The 17,789-nt window shown below is 45.5% G+C and overlaps 1 long non-coding RNA gene across 1 annotated transcript in view; it reads left to right on the top strand.

Moving 5' to 3' along the window:
• The window catches only part of LOC141583588 (uncharacterized), a 52,752-nt gene that overhangs the window by 7,956 nt on the left and 27,007 nt on the right, over positions 1-17,789 (top strand). Inside the window, exon 2 of the long non-coding RNA XR_012516249.1 lies at positions 728-857. This is a non-coding gene — a long non-coding RNA (uncharacterized LOC141583588). The remainder of the gene's footprint in view (positions 1-727; positions 858-17,789) is intronic.

Here is a 17,789-nt window from a genome sequence, read left to right as displayed (position 1 = left end):
TGACTGCTCCGTGTCTGGCAGTGCAAACGTTGCCCAACTGGGCGTATGACAGTGCGGACCAGCTTCCGGCGGCACTACCATCTCTGCGTGCACCATTTCAACTGTTATCCCAGACTCGGTACAGCAATCTGTGTTTTGTGTCTTAGATATTTTTCATCAAACCCCTCCCAAGATGTCTACCAAGAGGAAATTGTCTTTGTCTACGCTTCAGCCTGCCAAGAAGGCTTAAATATCTGACTTAAAGATTTTTATAACATCATTTCACAGTACTGTACATATGGCCTACTCAACTTACGATCAAATCGTGTTACGACCGCTCTGTCGGAACCAATCGTGGTCGTAAGTCGAGCACTAGCTGTACTACCGTTACATCCATTTTTGAGAGAAACATGAAGCCAGGGTGCTGTAATGACTTGCCTGTGATCACATGGTCACAAATTGGTCAAACTTGAACTCCGGTTTTTTTACTCCAAGCCCAAGGTTTCCTGTTTTCTTAGGGACTGAACAAAAACTCAGGCCTGGTCAGAATGACCAGTGCCTACGCCAATAACCAGTTATTTTCTCTTCCCTGGGCATACAAAGACCATGCTTCCCAGCTGGCATGCAGTTAGGCAGGGTCACATGACTACTGCTGCCAATAAATGTGGGTGGAAGTGATGTCTGTCACTTCCAGGCTGAGGCAGTGAAAACAAGCTTTTGTGTGATTGATTCTCCTGTCCCTTCACAGATGGGGGTGATTATGGGGGAGGACTGATGCTGAGATGGTGCAGTTACACCAAGGAAGCATCCTGGATCCTGAGTCACTGCATGGAGCACGGCTGCCCTCGAGAATCACCCAGACCTGCTTTGGAGCCTGCGTGAGTGAGCAAGTTTTGTGCTAAGCTACTGAGATTCTGGGGATTGTTTGTTACAACAATTTAGCCTATCCTATCCTGACTAAAACAAGAAATTAGTACTTAAAGAGGTGCACTCCATGAAGACCATCCAGTGGTGTGGTGAAACCTGGCTTCTGGCCCCAGGCTGTCCCTTGCTTGCTCTGTGACTTTGGTCTAGTCACTTTCATTTTCTGAATCTCAGTTTTCTTCTCCCCAATATCAAGTGATTGAATGTCAGTGGTGTCCACGTGTGTCTTTTTGAAGCAAGAATCTTTTTGTTAAATAATACCAATGTTGCAATTCCAATGAATAATCTAATAAACTTAATGCTTTGCCTCATGGCTAGTGGAGGATGCTAAGTGGGTCTTCCTGAACCATGCCTGCCTGGCTTTCCTCCTCTTAATCTCTCCTTCTGGTTTCCAGAGCCCACCTGAAGCCCTTTCTGTCACGTCCTGGGGCTCTTCACAGCCCGGGTAGGAAAGCCTAGGTCCAGAGGGGAATCTTGGTTGTTTTCTGGTGCTAGGTTTGAAGACACTGGGCAGATGTTCCAGACTATTGGCCTGGCAAATTTCTTGCCATCAAAGCAATGCTTCCCTTAAGAAGGCAGTGATGATATTCATGAGAGCCATGCTCATTTTCTTTTATTCTTTTGGCAAATGTTTCCTGAGCACTTACCATGGGCTCGGCTTTGTTCTAAGTGCTAGGGATCCAGAGAAGACTAAGACACAGCCTCTGTTCTGAGAAGTTACCATAGACTGAGAAGCAGGGGAAGAAATGCAGGTAAGAAATAATGTGCTTTAGTAGTAACAGTTGTGGCCAGGCACAGTGGCTCACGCCTGCAGTCCCAGCACTTTGGGAGGCCAAAGCCAATGAACTGCTTGAGCTAACAATTACGAGACCAGCTTGGGCAACATGGCGAGACCCTGCCTCTCCAAAAAAAAATACAAAAATTAGCTGAGCATGGTGGCACGTGCCTGTAGTACCAGCTATTCTGGAGGCTGAGGTGAGAGGTTTACTTGAGCCTGAGAGGCAGAGGTTGCAGTAAACAGAGCTTGTACCACTGCACTCCTGGGCAACAGAGCAAGACCCTGTCTCAAAGAATGTAATAACAGTTGCACCTATAACATTCTGATTTATTGAGCACCATTATATTCTGAGTGCTTTGTATAAGTTATCCTGAATCATCATAGCAACTCAATTTGTCCCAAGAACTAGCCTCCTGAGTGTCCCCTAATACTGACATTGGGGTCACTTTTCCTTTGTGTAGGCAAGTGAGAGTGGCTCAAACCCCTCCCTCCCATCTGGTGGGACCCCGTCATCACTCTCCACCCCATTTCCCTGGAGAATCTTGGTGGAGGTTATACACATTTGTTTGTCTTTGAGAACTTTAAGCTTCTGTTTCCGTTGAATTATCCAAGCTCCCTACATCTCATTGCCCCTATTCTGGCCTGTTCTCCATGGTCCATCCCTTGATCTGGTTACCCCAAAAACGCAGTGTGGAAGCTTGGGCACAGGGTGGTTGCAGCCCTGGAGCTCAGTGAGGCACACAGCCCAAAGAAGAATATAAAACTTTTGAGGAGACTTGCGGCCCTCCTCTCCTCCCTAGTAGCTCTGAGTACCCCAGAAACCTCAAATTATCTTTGATTCAATTTCATTCTCTTTCTAGAACATCTTCTCCCTGCCTTTGAACAAAGCCTTTGACCCATCGACGTGTGGTACTAGATAAAATGTTACACACCTGCGTCTTAACATTTGTCTAGTCTTCAACTTGATCAAATTCTTGTCACTACTTCTGTCCCCCCTGTCTCTGTAAGTATCAGGGAGCAGCACCTAGATGGACTCTTCTCTGACACGCATTCACATGTCATCTCAACCTTCTTCTCTGACCTTTCTGCTTGGAAAGCAAAGTGGCACCCCTCTGTTTATGCCCATGGGGTACAATCAATCCTCATGACTCACAGATCCCATTTTGGTAAATGTGCCTCCTTGATCCGATTTATCCGTAACCTCAATGGTGTTTTTGGAGTCATTTACCAACATGGGGTGAGTAGGGAATAATTTGAGTCTCTGCCTCTTCCCAGCTGAGGGTGAACACAGTGATGCTCCCTCTGCCTTCATATTTCAATGCTCATAAGGCACACAAGTGTCCTCAGGTGTGATCTATCTAGTGTTATATATTTTGTTTGCCTTTTAGCAGTTTTTGTTGGTGATTTTGCTGTTTAAAAATGGCTCCCATGTGCAACATTGAAGGGCTGTCTAATGTTCCTGAGCCCAAGTTCCTGGGCTGTGATGTGTCTTACAGAGAACGTGTACCTGATAGACAAGGTTCGTACAGGCACGAGTTGGCTATGCTGTTCGCCCTGAGTTTAATGTTAATACATCAACAACATATATTAAATAAGACGTCTTGAAGCAAAACACATAAGACATGGTTATGTATTGATTGGTTGACAAAAATGACCTGAGGCTTGCAGGAAACTAAGCCTGTGTTTCTCGTAGGAGCAAGTGGTTCTGTATTTGCTAATTTGGTGTTGTGGCTGCTTTATAGAACGTAACTCCTACAAATCATGAGCTCCACTGTACTCATTTATCTTTATTTTACATACGGCCATCGATTGAGAAGTAGGGGGAAGGATTGGAGGTAAGAAACACTGTGTTTTCATAGTAACAGTTGTGGCCAGGCATGGTGGCTTATGCCTGTAGTCCCAGTAAGTGCCTACCCAGAAGTGGGCATGGGTATCCTGGGTATCCTCACTTTATTTTACAGTGAGCTCAGAGAGGCCAGTTGCCAAGTTCATGCCCGGTTTGGCCTTAAGTGCCTTGCCCTTTTTATGAAACCATACTGCCTCTTCTCCTGTCTAGATTCTTTGAAATGTTAGGTTTATTTTCCATCCCTCGAGGGGCCATGGAGAAATTGCCCATCTCATCTTGTCCCTTGGGTTGTGATTGTCCCAGAAGGGTCTGGGGGCTGGGAATGGTAACCTGTCCCCCACCCCCGCTCCCACCCTGGGCAAGCGTTCCTACCCCCAACTTGGAAGCTTAATAGCTTTAAAATCTTACAAGTTGTAAAAACAATTAAAGCAATAATCTTAAAAAGAAGCAGAATGCGGCCTTCAAAGGAATGTGAACCGTTCACACTTCGTGGTTAAATGCAGCCCTTAGCTGGCCCAGGCTGAGAAAACGCAGAGGCGCCCTGTGAATTTGTTGATGCCAGTTTGGACAGACTGTTTATTTTCATGATTTCATGGAAGAATTTTAATTTAATGAGTGTTTTATACTCTAATGTAAAGCATCGTTCAAGCCCTGTAATTACTGTGTCAAAATAGGCCTTCTTAAGAGGCAGCAGCTTGAACTCCAGCGCTGTGACTCGAATCCGAATCAAGGCCCAGGGAGGGGAGGAGGGGAGGCTGCAAGCCCGTGGGCTGCTGAATGGAATCGGAAATTGACGCCCGGAACCGAGCAAAGGGATGTTGGGTTGAGCTAATTCCCCCCAACCTGTGGCTTCAAAGCTGAGCTATCGGGCCTGAAGACAAGTGTCTCTTTTTCATCAGTCCTGAGTCTTCTTACCAAGAAACAATTTACTTTCATAAAACCCTGTTTATCGGATGGGGTGTGCCAGTAGGTAAAATTGCAGACACATATTTCATCTTTTTTTTTTTTTTTTTTTTTGAGGACATTTGCTTTGGGCTTTATGCATGACCCACAAAAATGATTATTTTTCCTCTCATTTATTTACTCGAGAGCATGGAAGTGATTTCTGTGCAGCCTGGAAGAGGAAAGGGTTGTTCTCGATCCTCCAGGTCTAAGTCTGAGGCTGAGTGAGAATCCCCGGTTTTAGTGGCTTCTGTGTCCCTGTCTGCTACCCACCCTTTCTCTCCCCTGTTCAGCTTTCGCCAGGGCAAATATTTCTTGGGCGCGTGGGGCTTTTCCTGAGGAAAGCAGGAGATGGCCTTTCCAGATGTGGACAGAGAATCTCATCTCTCATCACACTCCTTTGCCCCTGGATGGGGGATCCCCAAACAAGCCACTGGAACGTCTTCTCCGGGGTATTTTTTTTTTTCATGTTAAGCTGCCCAGATTTGTGCTCCCTGTTCCAAGTCTAAGAATCCGATGGTGCAATTTGAGAACTTGTTATTTCCATCCCTGCTAAGAAATACATGTGTAGCTGAGACACCGCATACTTTTCTTAGCAAGGGAGGGAGGGGGGACTTTTCTCTCTGGGAACGAAACAGCCTCTTGCGCTTGGCATCTTGATGGCACTTGCCAGTTCTGAAATAGCAGCAGTGAACATGAGCAGAGCACTTTACAGCACTCAAGGCCATGGGGATTCATCCTCCTTCCCTCCCCTGGGACTCAAGGCTGATGCTATCATTTCACTGCTGAGGAATCTGGGGCTCCGGGAAGTTCAATGCATGACTAAGCTGGAGCTGGGCTTTACCTCCTGCCTCTTTTGACATCCAGTTCTAGGCTGTTTTTCTCTCTCTCCCTCCCTCCCTCCCTCCCTCCCTCCCTCCCTCCTTTCCCTCCTCTTCCTTCCTCCCTCCCTTCCTCCTTTTTTATTTCTTTCCCTTTCTCTTTCTTTCCTTTCTTTCGTCTTTCTTTTCTTTTTCCTTCCTTCCATCTTTTCTTTCTCTATTTCCTTCCCTCTATTTCTTTCCCTTTCTCTCTCTCCTTCTCTCCTTCCTTCCTTCCTCCCCTCCCTCCCTCCTTCCTTCCTTCCTTCTCTCTTTGCCCCCCCCCTCTTTTTTTTGTCTCTCTCTGTCACCCAGGCTGGAGTGCAGTGGCATGATCTTGGGTGACTGCAACCTCCACCTTCTGGGTTCAAGTGATCCTCCTGAGTCAGCCTCCTGAGTAGCTGGGATTACAGGTGTGTGCCACCATGCCTACCTAATTTTTGTATTTTCAGTAGAGATGGGGTTTCACCATGTTGGCCAGGCTGGTCTCGAACTCCTGACCTCAGGTTATCTGCCTGCCTTGGCCTCCCAAAGTGTTGGGATTACAGGTGTGAGCCATTGCACCCAGCCAGTTCTAGTTTTTTTTTCTAGTGAGGATTGCCACATTTAGCAGGGGAAAAAAATGGACACCTAGCTAAAGTTAAATTTAGATAAACAATAAATAATTTTTAAATATGCCCTTGCAGTATTTGGGACATATGTGTTCTAAAAAATTATTTTTTTTATTCAAAATTCAATATAACTGGGGGAAGCGTAGCTTACATTTTATCTGGCAACTTGATTTCCAATTCGCCAGCTGCCTTCTCTTAAATATACTGAGGTATAAACCCTCTAGCAGACTGCAGGCCCCTGGCTGAGTCCTCCAGCAGCTAAATTTTTATTTTTTTATTTTTTTTTTGAGACGGAGTTTCGCTCTTGTTACCCAGGCTGGAGTGCAATGGCGCGATCTCGGCTCACCGCAACCTCCGCCTCCTGGGTTCAGGCAATTCTCCTGCCTCAGCCTCCTGAGTAGCTGGGATTACAGGCACGCACCACCATGCCCAGCTAACTTTTTGTATTTTTAGTAGAGACGGGGTTTCACCTTGTTGACCAGGATGGTCTCGATCTCTCGACCTCATGATCCACCCGCCTCGGCCTCCCAAAGTGCTGGGATTACAGGCTTGAGCCGCCGCGCCCGGCCGCTAAATTTGTTTTGAATGATGTGTTCGAATCCGGAATTTGGGGATTCTGGAGATGGAGCAGGCACTCTTCAGCCACAATGGTCCCCACCACTCCTCCGGTGACACCAGCAGCTGCCCACCTGTCTGTCCTGCCTGTCTTTCACGGCTTCTGAGCTGGGCACTCGGGTAGCAGCCTTTCCAAGCCTTGCTGCTCTGTGGATTTTGCTTGAAAATTCCCACTGCAGCTCCGTGAATCCCTGCTGTGGACAATCTCTCGAAGAAGGAAAGAAAACCAATCAATCAGCTGACTGCAGCTTTACAGCCATGATCTCACTCAAAACTTTGGGAATCAGGCATGGGTAACATGGGTGCCTTCATGTTTACAGATGAGGATGCAGAGGCTCAGAAAAGGCAGGCAATTGGTTAGATCACACATCTGGCAACAAGAAGAAAATTTAAGTTTGGTTGCCTGACTTCAGCATTCCGTTTTTCTAGCCATGATCTGTTGATCTTTCTTAAAATTCATTCATTCCTTTCCATGCCCATAGCCGAGTGATAGCTATGGACCTGGTGCTGTGCTGGGTCGATCTCTAGCTGGCTCTTTTTACTTGTTTCACGTGGGATGGACTAAGCCCAAAATGGAAAGACATTCAACACAGTCTTCGGCTAGTTGAATCCCAGAACAGAGAGACGGGTTTAGATTTTTATTTTTTAAGAACACCACGTCTTGGTGGAAAACGCTCCTCTCGTTTTGTGCCTGTGATGCCGCTAAATTGTCCCCTGGATTTATTTCAAAGCAGAAAGAAGCAGCGAAGATTGCAATTCTTATGCTGTAGTTGCTCTTTTTAACTCAATTACGTTTTGACAATTCGGAATGAAACTTGGGGGCATGCCTTTGTTTAAGCCGGCGGCCTTGCATCGGAACAGTCAGCTCAAGGTACATGGCTAGTGTCAGAACTAACAATCTTTGACAAGGGCATTTAGCGGTTGTAATTCAAATCTAATTCAGAACATCTTAGCACCGGACCTGTCAGGCCCTTGAAATGCGCTGTAACTGCAAAAGCAAGGGCAGCGGTCCCCAGCCAGCTCTGTGCGGCCTCCAGTTGATATGTCAACAAGAGCAGTCACAATTAGGGGTTCTTTCAAGCATACTAAACTAATTTATAGTACTCTGGAAAAGTGGGAAAAGGACCTGAGGCTTGAAATCCCAGGACTTCTAGATTTCAAATCCACAGCACGTAAAAATACAATTAGAGTTTAGCACGAAACAGCTCAGGCTTGAGTCTGCCTTTTTGGATGTATGTGTACTTTTTACCCTTAAAAATGGATATACTTAAAAATACATGTGCATCTATAGTTAAATCAAAGTCATGATAGTTGACACCGAACTACTAAAAAAAAAAAAAAGAAAAAGAAAAAAAAAAAAAACCCTTGTCAGGTCTTATTAGGATCGTGTTGTGGGCTTGTTGAACGCAATATCGACAACACACCTATTTGTTATTTGTGGATGCTGTCCGTGATTGAATCTGTCGGGATTGAGGAGTGTTTCTTCTTGATGGGGTTCCATGTTTGGCCACAAAGCACCCAAAGTCAGTGTGGTCTGGATGGTTTGAACTGGTAAAGCCGGACTGGAAAAGGGACACGAGACGCTGTTGGCCCGCTGGACAGAGGATTACAGTGACCAACATGTAATTTTACCATCAAGATAAAACAGGGCCCGAGTATAAAGCCCCTGGGTGATTCTAGGCAGCTGTGCCCTTTTAAGAGGCGCTGCCTTAATGCGAGGACAAAGGCTAATGGGAGTGTTTGCAGATTTCGCTTTTATGATTTATCTACTTTTTATGCACAACAATATAGACCCTCCACTCCGGGGACTCGTAAATGTGATTTTACTTCCCAAATTACAAAGCTAGTCAATTATTTGGGAATGAGTCATTTATTCAAAAGTGTCAGTAGTGTGATGTGTTAACCATCAGGAAATTTTACACCAATTGGAATTATAAACACCAGATTAAAAAAAAAAAAAAAAAAAGGGGGAAAGAAAAAGAAAAAGAGAAAAATCTTAGCCAGCAGTTAGCTCTAGTTATTAATGGTGCCTCCTGTTAAGAGCTACATTTGGGGGAAGGTAAAGCTGAAGAATATATGCATGAATTTTTCTCTTCCCTGCCTCCCTATTCTTACCCCAAAGCTGATGTTCTGTTCATATGTTTGCCTGCAAGACAGATGGGTGGTGGGCCACCTAGCTGGGTGATGGAAGGGATGTGACAGAGACAGGGCAGAAGGAGGGCCAGCCCCACATTCATGTCCTTGTTAAGCCTTCTGGGGTTGCAGGATGGGCCAGGAAACAGCTATTGAAAGGCCACAACTGTTTCAATTGAGCTGAGTCTTGAGACCCCTTCTCTGCCGCCTGCACTAGCCACTTGGACACCCTCTCTAAGGGAGCTGTAATATAACTCTAAGGAGAGAGTGTCAGGCATGGGTTAGAAACGGATTCCAGCAAACAGAGGGCAGATTCCAAAGTGATTCTGAGGGCCTATATGCAGTGAACCTTTTCCAGAAAGCAGCACAGCTTGTAAGATGTAAGCAGCTGAAATCTGCATTTTTCTGAGACCCTTTATTTAAAGACATGTATTTGGAAGCAAGTCCTGAGTGTCTTCCTTCAACTGTTACACATTAGTAGAATTTGAAGGCAGTTGTATGCTTGTTGCAATTGTATTAGCATCATTATCAGTGGAATTACTAGCTTAGGCTCTCTCTCCCACTACCAGACCATCTGTCCCACAGGGCAGGAGCTTCAGGGCATGGTTCACTTGATTCCTGGGGACTGGCATCATGCTTGGCACATTGCGTGGATTCATTACATATTTGTTATAGGAATAAACAAAGGGGTGGCTACCCCAAGTGTAGAGCTGGGAGCGTCAGTGAAGACATGCTTCTGGAAGCAGCAGGTAGGTATCAGTGGGTCCAGAAGATTTTAAAAAGGCATGTGCACCTTCATAGTCATAGAAAAAAATCTTCGTTTACATGAGCAGGTGCAGAGGGAAGAAAAGGAAAATGAAGCAAAAGAAAGCAGAAAGATTATTTTAAAACCTGTAGTAAAACAAGTAATAGAAACAAGAACAAAAATATCCATTATAACAATAAGTGTAAAGGGGTTAAACCTCATGCTTGCTCCCAAATGAGATACAAAAACTAAACTGGGTACAATCGCATACAAAAACTAAAAGTCAAAATTAAGCTATATACTTTCTCAATGAAACTCATGTAAAACAAAATGGCTCAAAAAGATGGAAGGAAATGTATTTTGTTTTCTTTTTTTTCCCCAAAGAATTAAACAGAGAAAAAAAGACCAAGAAATCACAAAAAAATTCCACAGGATAATAAAGAAGTAAATAACACGATATAAAGAAAACAACATCTCAAAGTTTTATGGGATGTACTAAATAGTATTAAAATCTAGAAAAAACCCCAAATTTTCACAAACATAATAAGAGTAGAACAGTTTCACACACGTCTCTTAATCATTTAAGACCAAGTAGGTAAAGCAAGGAGCTTGGATGGTGGAAATTATGGATGGATAGATTTACTTCCTCTTATAAGTTGCTTTACAACTTTTCTAATCCCATGGAACATTAGAAACATGGGAAAACATAGAAAATTTGCCAGAATAAAAATATGGATAAAACCCCCAAAAGCACAATCCTGATTTAGAATGTCATATACTAACAAGCTAAACATTAACAAATGTTAGTGGCCAAAGCCACTAACAAGACCCACTTAAAAAGAATGGGCAGAGCCGGGCTCGGTAGCTCATGGCTGCAATTCCAGCACTTTGCGAGGCCAAGGCGGTTGGATCATGAGGTCAAGAGATCGAGACCATCCTGGCCATGGGGAAACCCTGTCTACTAAAAATACAAAAATTAGCTGGGTGTGGTGGCATGCACCTGTGGTTCCAGCTACTCGGGAGGCTGAGGCTGGAGAATCTCTTGAACCCAGGAGGCGGAGGTTGCAGTGAGCAGAGATCGTGCCACTGCACTCCAGCCTGGCAACAGAGCAAGATTCCGCCTCAAAAAAAAAAAAAGGGCAGAACTTTTCTTCTAAATATAAAAGAGTAACTAAAAGCTGCAATTGGAGACCCCCTCAAAAATACTGAAAATGACCACCCAATGCAGAGAAACACTTGTGACTTGACCAAGTCTGCATTAGTTGATGTATTAGTTTCCTGTGGCTGCTACACCAGGCTGCATAAACAACAGCAATGCGTTTTCTCACCGTTCTGAAACCGACAAGTTTGAAGCCAAGGTGTCAGCAGTGCCACACTTCCTCCCGCGGCTCTGGGAGCTCTCCCAAACCTCCGGGGCTCGAGGCTGCCTCACTTCAGTATCTACCTCCATCTTCACGTTCTCTTTTTCTTTTCTTTTTTTTTTTTTTTTGAGGCAGGGTCTTGCTCTGTCACCCAGGCTGGAGTGCAATGGTGCCATCACAGATCGCTTCAGCCTTGACTTCCTGGGCTCAAGAGATCCTTTGGCCTCAGCCTCTCAAGTAGCTGGGACCACAGTCATGCACCATCACGCCTGGCTAATTTTATTATTATTATTATTTTGTAGAGATGGGGTCTCCCTATGTTGCCCAGGCTGATCTCTAACTCCTGGGCTCAAGTGATCCTCCCACCTCGCCTCATTGCAGCCTCAACTTCCTGGGCTCAAGTGATCCTTCTGCCTTAGCCTCCCAAGTAGCTGGGACAAGTAGCAGGATGCACCACTACACCGGGCTAATTTTTTTTTTTTTTTTTTTTTTTAGACACAAGATCTCACTATATTGCCCAGGCTGGTGTCAAATTCCTAGGCTCAAGCGATTCTCCCGCCCTGGCCTCCCAAGGTGCTAGGATTACTGGCATGAGCCACCACGGCTGGCCTCGGCTTCTCACCTTTTCTCTATGTTAAATTTCTGTCTGCATCTCTCTTATAAGGCTGTAAGTGATGGCATGTAAGGCCTGTCCAGATAACCTAGGATCACTGTGTCATTTTTTGGCACATAAAGTAATATTCACTCTTTTGCCATAGAAGGTAATATTTGCAGGTTCTGCAGGCTAGAAAATAAATATATCCTTGTGGGGCTCATTTTTTTTCCTACCAAAGATATACATCTGTAACAGAAAATAATTTCAATTGTTAAATGAGAAATAATAAAAATCAAAGAACTAACATTTTAATAAGTAAGAAAGAACACTCCCCTTAGGAAACCAACGGGAAGAAACTAATAGACAAAGGGTCTGGAATTCTGTTTAAATTTTTGTGTTTTAAATTCTGTTTAAATTTTAAATATATAAGAGGAGATGATAATGGAGATTTTTAAAAATATGACATGTAAATAAGACGAATGTAAATACAATAAAAATAAAAATATGAAATAACCAGATGTCAGAGATTTTATTTAACGTGATAGTTATTGAAGCCATCAGTAAGACGTTACAAGTTCAAAGGAGAATTCAATGAGCAGAGACATATATAGTCCATGAAGTCAAGTTACAAGAAGACGCAAAACTGGTATGTTAGGAGACCAAGCCAGGTCTCGGGCCCAGCCTCTGGGTCAGAACGGGAGAGTCAGGGGTGACCCGTGTTATTGCCACAGGCCCAGATGATGCTACTCATGGCTTGGGGTCGTGTCAGCCAGGGCTCGCTGCCAAGCCACTGACAGTCAGCCAGGCTTCATTAGGGAGGAGTTGCACCTCGCTTTCTGTCCTTGCCTCCTGACCCTTAGTATTTGATCACATGCAGATCAAAACAGTAACCCCTTAGCCACGCGCAGCCCATGGTCCCCGAAGCAGGTGGTTTCTTGGCCACCCCATCCCCACCCAGTGCCAGCTCTCACAGTCTCTCCCAGTGACACTTCCTCTGTGCCTTAGAAAAGGTTGGGGCTGTTGCTTGAGGGACTCCGTGGAAGTCTGTTTTAGGAATTCTTGGTGGAAGCTCATTCATAGAACCCATTCTCTCGTTGTTCCTAGAAAACAGCAGGAGGGACTGGTGTTCCATGGCGCACACATTGGGGAAATCATCTAATGTAATTTCTAGGAAGAAAGAAGGTTGCAGAAGAGTCTTATTAGAGCCTCTGTACTTCAGACGAAGTGGTGATTGGGTCCAACACGTGGGGAAAAGCCAGGACGAGAAAGTGCTGTTTCCCAGCCTCTCCTGTCCCTCTCCGCTGCAGTAACATTGCAACAAGGCTCGAGACCTTGACCCCTACCTCTGAAAGGTGGCCCACTCCCAGCCATCCGTTGCACAGGAAGCAGCCTGATGTCGCATAGCGATCAGGAGTACAGACTCGAACAGAACTGAATTTAAACCCTGGCCTCTGCCCTTTAGCCCAGCCGTGTGAATTTGGACTTGCTATGTAACTTCCCTGAGGCTCACTGTTTCCATCTGTGAACTGGAAATTCTAGGACCTAATTTGCTAATTGCAGTTGGAATTCATGGTAATGATGTGGGTAAAGCTCTCTCACAGAGGGAGAGGCTACCCAGTGAGTGTATGTGGTCAGCCCCCAGAAACGGTGGCAGCTGCTGTTGTCTGTTGCTAGTGGCGAATTAGCACCCATCCATTTCTGTCTGCAGAACTGTGCCTGCCTGCCTGGCATCTTTTTCACAGCGACCTTCCTGCCTGTGAGGCCAGGAGCAGATGCAGACTCCTGGGATCTGACCGTTTTAAACAAACCTCTGAATTCCAGAGCCTCTTTCTTTGGAATTGAAAAGATTCCTTTTACAGAAACCAAAGCCAACTTTTATTTTCACTGTAAAAAATGCAGATTTAAAAATAAGTCTGCTTACATATCCATATGAAGTCCCTAGGCAAAGAGCAACTTGTCATATTTATGGCGACAGTGATTACTGGAAACAATACTATTGTGATTGCCTGCTGGGGCTCATGCACTGTCTCTCTAGACATGACTTCATTCATAAAGAAGTTTAGAGAGGCCGAGTGACTGCTAGGAGCTGACGCAGCCAGAAAGGGGTGGGACGACACAAGTCTGGTTCTGCCAGAGCGGAATTTCCTTTCTGGAACACCACAGCAGTCCATGTGTCTGAGACAGTGGAAAACCAGCCTTATAGACCAAATAGGGATGTAGAAGGAACCAAAAGGCATGTTTTGAAGGAGAAGTGATACCTTCTCCTTGCCCCACAGCTCACCTGTCACATCCTGAACTCTGCTATGACTTGAATGTTTGTGTCACTCTAAAACTTCTATGTTGAAAGCTTCACCCCCAAGGTAATGGTGTTAGGAGGGGGGGGCCTTTGGGGCATGACTAGTTCAGAAGAGCAGAGCCCTTACGGATGGGATTAGTGCCCCTAAAAAAGGGACCCCAGAAGCTTGTTCTCACCCCTCCCCTGGGTGAGGGTGCAGTGAGGAGATGGCGGCCTAAGAGGAAGTGAACCCTCATCACACACCGAACCTGCCACTACTTTGATCTAGGACTTTCCTGCCTCAGGAACTGTGAGAATACATCTCTGTGGTTTGTTAGCCACCTAGTACATGGTGTGTGTGACAGAAGTCCAAACAGCCAGACGCGGGCTGTGGCAGGTCAGCTCATCCATCTGCGGACTGGTACCTGACTTCCTGTCCCTCACTTCTCCTGGGAGCCCATCCGCTCAGCACCTCTTGAGTCTCTCTCCACATTCCTGCCTCTCCGGCTGCACCCACCACCCAGAGTCAGGAATGAATCATCTCCCCATTGACTAAAGGCACCGAATCCTAGCCAGCCCCTCCACTCTGTCCTTCTTTTCTGTGAGTGCCAGCATGGTCTTTCAAATTTTTGATCACTTAAGTTATAAAGAGGTGATACATGCACAAGATTAAAACTTCCAAAAGTATAAATGTCTGAAAAGTTAGACACCCTCCCACCTCTGTCCCCAAGGCCCTTGCTGCTCTTGGAGACACCCACTGTTACCAGCTAACCCCAGAGTCTGCATATCATACAGGGTCACTATATTTGTCTTTCCCTGCATAAATGGGAGCAACTTACGCAGGCTGCCCGGCCTGTTGCTTTCTCTTCCTTCGCATAGCTTAGACATCATCCCGTATCAGTGCCCTTAGATCTGAAGCATTCCTTTAAGGCCTGTATAGCATTTTACTGTACACATGCGCTGTACCTTATTCTAAAATGTACCTGTTTGTATTTGATGACATTGATATAGTTGCATTCTCTGTGCAAGGTTCTCTTTAAGAGCTTTTTAGGTATTAATTCATTTAACCAAAATGCAACCCTAGGAGATGGGTTGTATTGTTATTTCCATTTTAAAGATGAGAAAATGAAGGCTTAGAGAAATTAAGCAACTAAGGCTCCACAGCTGGTCGGTGGCAGAGTCGGGGGAGGGGGTGTTAGCCCAGGTAGTGGTGCAGCTCAAGAGGGTGTGTTTGAGTTTCCTACGGCTGATGTAGCAAAGCCCCCGATATGGTCTGGGTCTGTGTTCCTTCCCAGATCTCCTGTCGAATTGTGATCCCCAGTGTTGGAGGATGGGTCAGGTGGGAGGTGATTGGCTCATGCGGGCGGATTTCCCAGTTGCTGTTCTTGTGATAGTGAGTGAGTTCTCACGAGACCTGGTTGTTTAAAAGTGTGTGGCACCTTCCCCTTCGCTCTTCCTTCTTCTCCGGCCATGTAAGTCCTGCCTGCTTCCCCTTCGCCTTCTGCCATGATTGTAAGTTTCCTGAGGCCTCCCCAGTCATTCTTCCTGTACAGCCTGCACAACAGTGAGTCTGTTAAACCTCTTCTTTATAAATTATCCAGTCTCAGGTAGTTCTTTATAGTAATGCAAGAATGGACTAATACACTCACAAAGCGAATGGCCTACACAACAGAAATTTACAGTAAGAATTCTCCGTCCTGCAGGGAGAAGTTCAAGATCAGGAGCGTGCTTCCTCTGACTCTGGATAGAACCTGCTCCAACAGCTCTCCTAGCTTCCGGTGGTGTTTAGGGATACCTGGTATTCTCTGGCTTGTGGCTGCCCCACTCCCATCATCACAGGACCACCTTCCTCCTGTGTTTCTCTGTCATCATCACAAGGCATTCTCTCCAGAACATCAGTCATATTGGATTCAGGGCCACCCGCTTCCACCTCATCTTAACCAATTACATCTGCAATGATTCTATTTCCACAGGAGGTCCCATTCTGAGGTTCTGGGGATTCAGACTCCAACACTTCTTTTTTGGGGATGCGTCTCAACCCGTAACAGTGTTCTTTACCTCCAAGCAATTGTTAACTGGGTCCCCATTCCTTCCAGTCTGTTCCTGCTACAAATGAAAACCCGGGTTCCTGTGTAGCTGCAGGACAAATTCCTAGAAGCAAGTGGGTGGGTCAAGAGATCGTGCATTTGACTTTGAATGCATATTGATGAACTGCTCTTCACAAAGCAGGAGATCAGTGCCCACACAAACAGCATCTGTAAAAATACGTTTTTTAATCTTTGTAAATTTAGTAGATAAAATAGTATCTCATTGTATTTTTATTTGCATTCTTTTATCAAGAGTGAGTTTGCACATCTTTTGATATGTGTTTAAAGCCCATCTTGTATTTCTTTTTCTGTGAACTATTTGTTCACCTCCTTTGTTCAATTTTCTATTCAGAATTTGGTCTTTTATCTATGGATTTGCAGGAGCCCTTTGGAAATGAAGGAATGCAACCCTTTCTCTGTGATGTGAGTTGCAAATAGTTTTTCTCCACGTTGTAGTTTGTCTTTGAATGTTATGTTTGGAATGCAAATTTTTTTGTTTTTACCCAAATTTTCTGTTTACAAAATAAAATGTATCAATATTCACTGCTTCCGCATCATGAGTGACATCATCTTCCCAAAGGCTCCATCTGATTGTCACCATGATGCTCAGCTCCTTGGACAGCTCCTCATCATCCTTAAAGTCCAAGCACTGTGGTGCAGCCTCAAGAACCCCCCGCCTCGTATCCTCTGAATCCATCCTGAGCAGATCCCCCTGAGTGAACTCACCTTGCACATTCACCCTCACAAGCTTTGACTCATGCTCTTTCCTGCCTTCCCTGGTTTTGCTGGCAAAAACCCATTTTCCAATCCCCGTTTCCATGATAAGGGGGGCAGCCCTGAGGTGGCACTCAGACCTCCCTTCAATGGGGGGCAGGCTGCTGATGCCCCTAACTGCAGAGCCTTTGTGAAGCAGGCACCATTTTTGGAGAATGTGTCCACAGGACTCCCACCTAGCTGACCACTGTCCATGGTGGGTTTGGAGACAGGGCAAGTGAGGCTTCAACACTAGGGGCCAGAGCGAGGAGACCTGTGTGGAAATCTCTGCATCTGAGACTTGAACTGTGGAGACTGACATATGTTCTGGGAGCACACTAACACCTCACTAAACGCTTATTAGTGCATTTCATGAGCATATATTTGTTTGAGTCAATAACCACACCTACTGTCCTCTACCAGAAATGAGGCCAGGTGCTATTAGTGATACAAGATGAAGACACAGGCCTAGCCTCCTGGGGCTCAAGTGTCAGGACACGCAAATATTTGAATACTTAATGTGTGTCCTGCAGAGAGATGTTCAGACTGCTGTGGAAACAAGAAAGAGAGGCTGGCTAATTCTGCCAATGGCACAGTGACAACTTTGCAGGGCAGATGATATTTGGACGATGAATAGGGCCTTGAAGGATGAATGGTTCAAGTGGGGAAGAAGGTACAGCAGGAGAAAGAGCAAGGAGGACTATCTTCCTTCCATCTGGAGGGTCAAAATGACAGTGAAATGTGAGCACAAGAGAAGCCTGTCACCCTTGGGCTGACATGATTAAGAAAGGAGTTGGCTGGGCGCGGTGGCTCAAGCCTGTAATCCCAGCACTTTGGGAGGCCGAGGCGGGTGGATCACGAGGTCAAGAGATCGAGACCAGCCTGGTCAACATGGTGAAACCCCGTCTCTACTAAAAATACAAAAAATTAGCTGGGCATGGTGGCGTGTGCCTGTAATCCCAGCTACTCAGGAGGCTGAGGCAGGAGAATTGCCTGAACCCAGGAGGCGGAGGTTGCGGTGAGCCGAGATCATGCCATTGCACTCCAGCCTGGGTTAACAAGAGCGAAACTCCGTCTCAAAAAAAAAAAAAAAAAAAAAAAAAAGAAAGGAGTCTACCATGTTCTAGAATTCTTTCCCTGTCTGCTGGCTGGATACAGAGAATTCTAAGTTGCCAGGGATGACAGAACCTCAAAGCAGGAAAGGACCTGGATCCCTGAATCATCACATGGAGGAAAGCTTCTTAGCAAACTGAAACACTCGCACTGAACTATTAAGGAAGTGAGA

This window comes from Saimiri boliviensis, chromosome 2 (assembly GCF_048565385.1).
Source record: "Saimiri boliviensis isolate mSaiBol1 chromosome 2, mSaiBol1.pri, whole genome shotgun sequence".
Lineage (NCBI taxonomy): Eukaryota > Metazoa > Chordata > Mammalia > Primates > Cebidae > Saimiri > Saimiri boliviensis.
The sequence above is the reverse complement of the archived record's forward strand: the minus strand, read 5'-3'. Positions and strand labels throughout refer to the sequence as shown.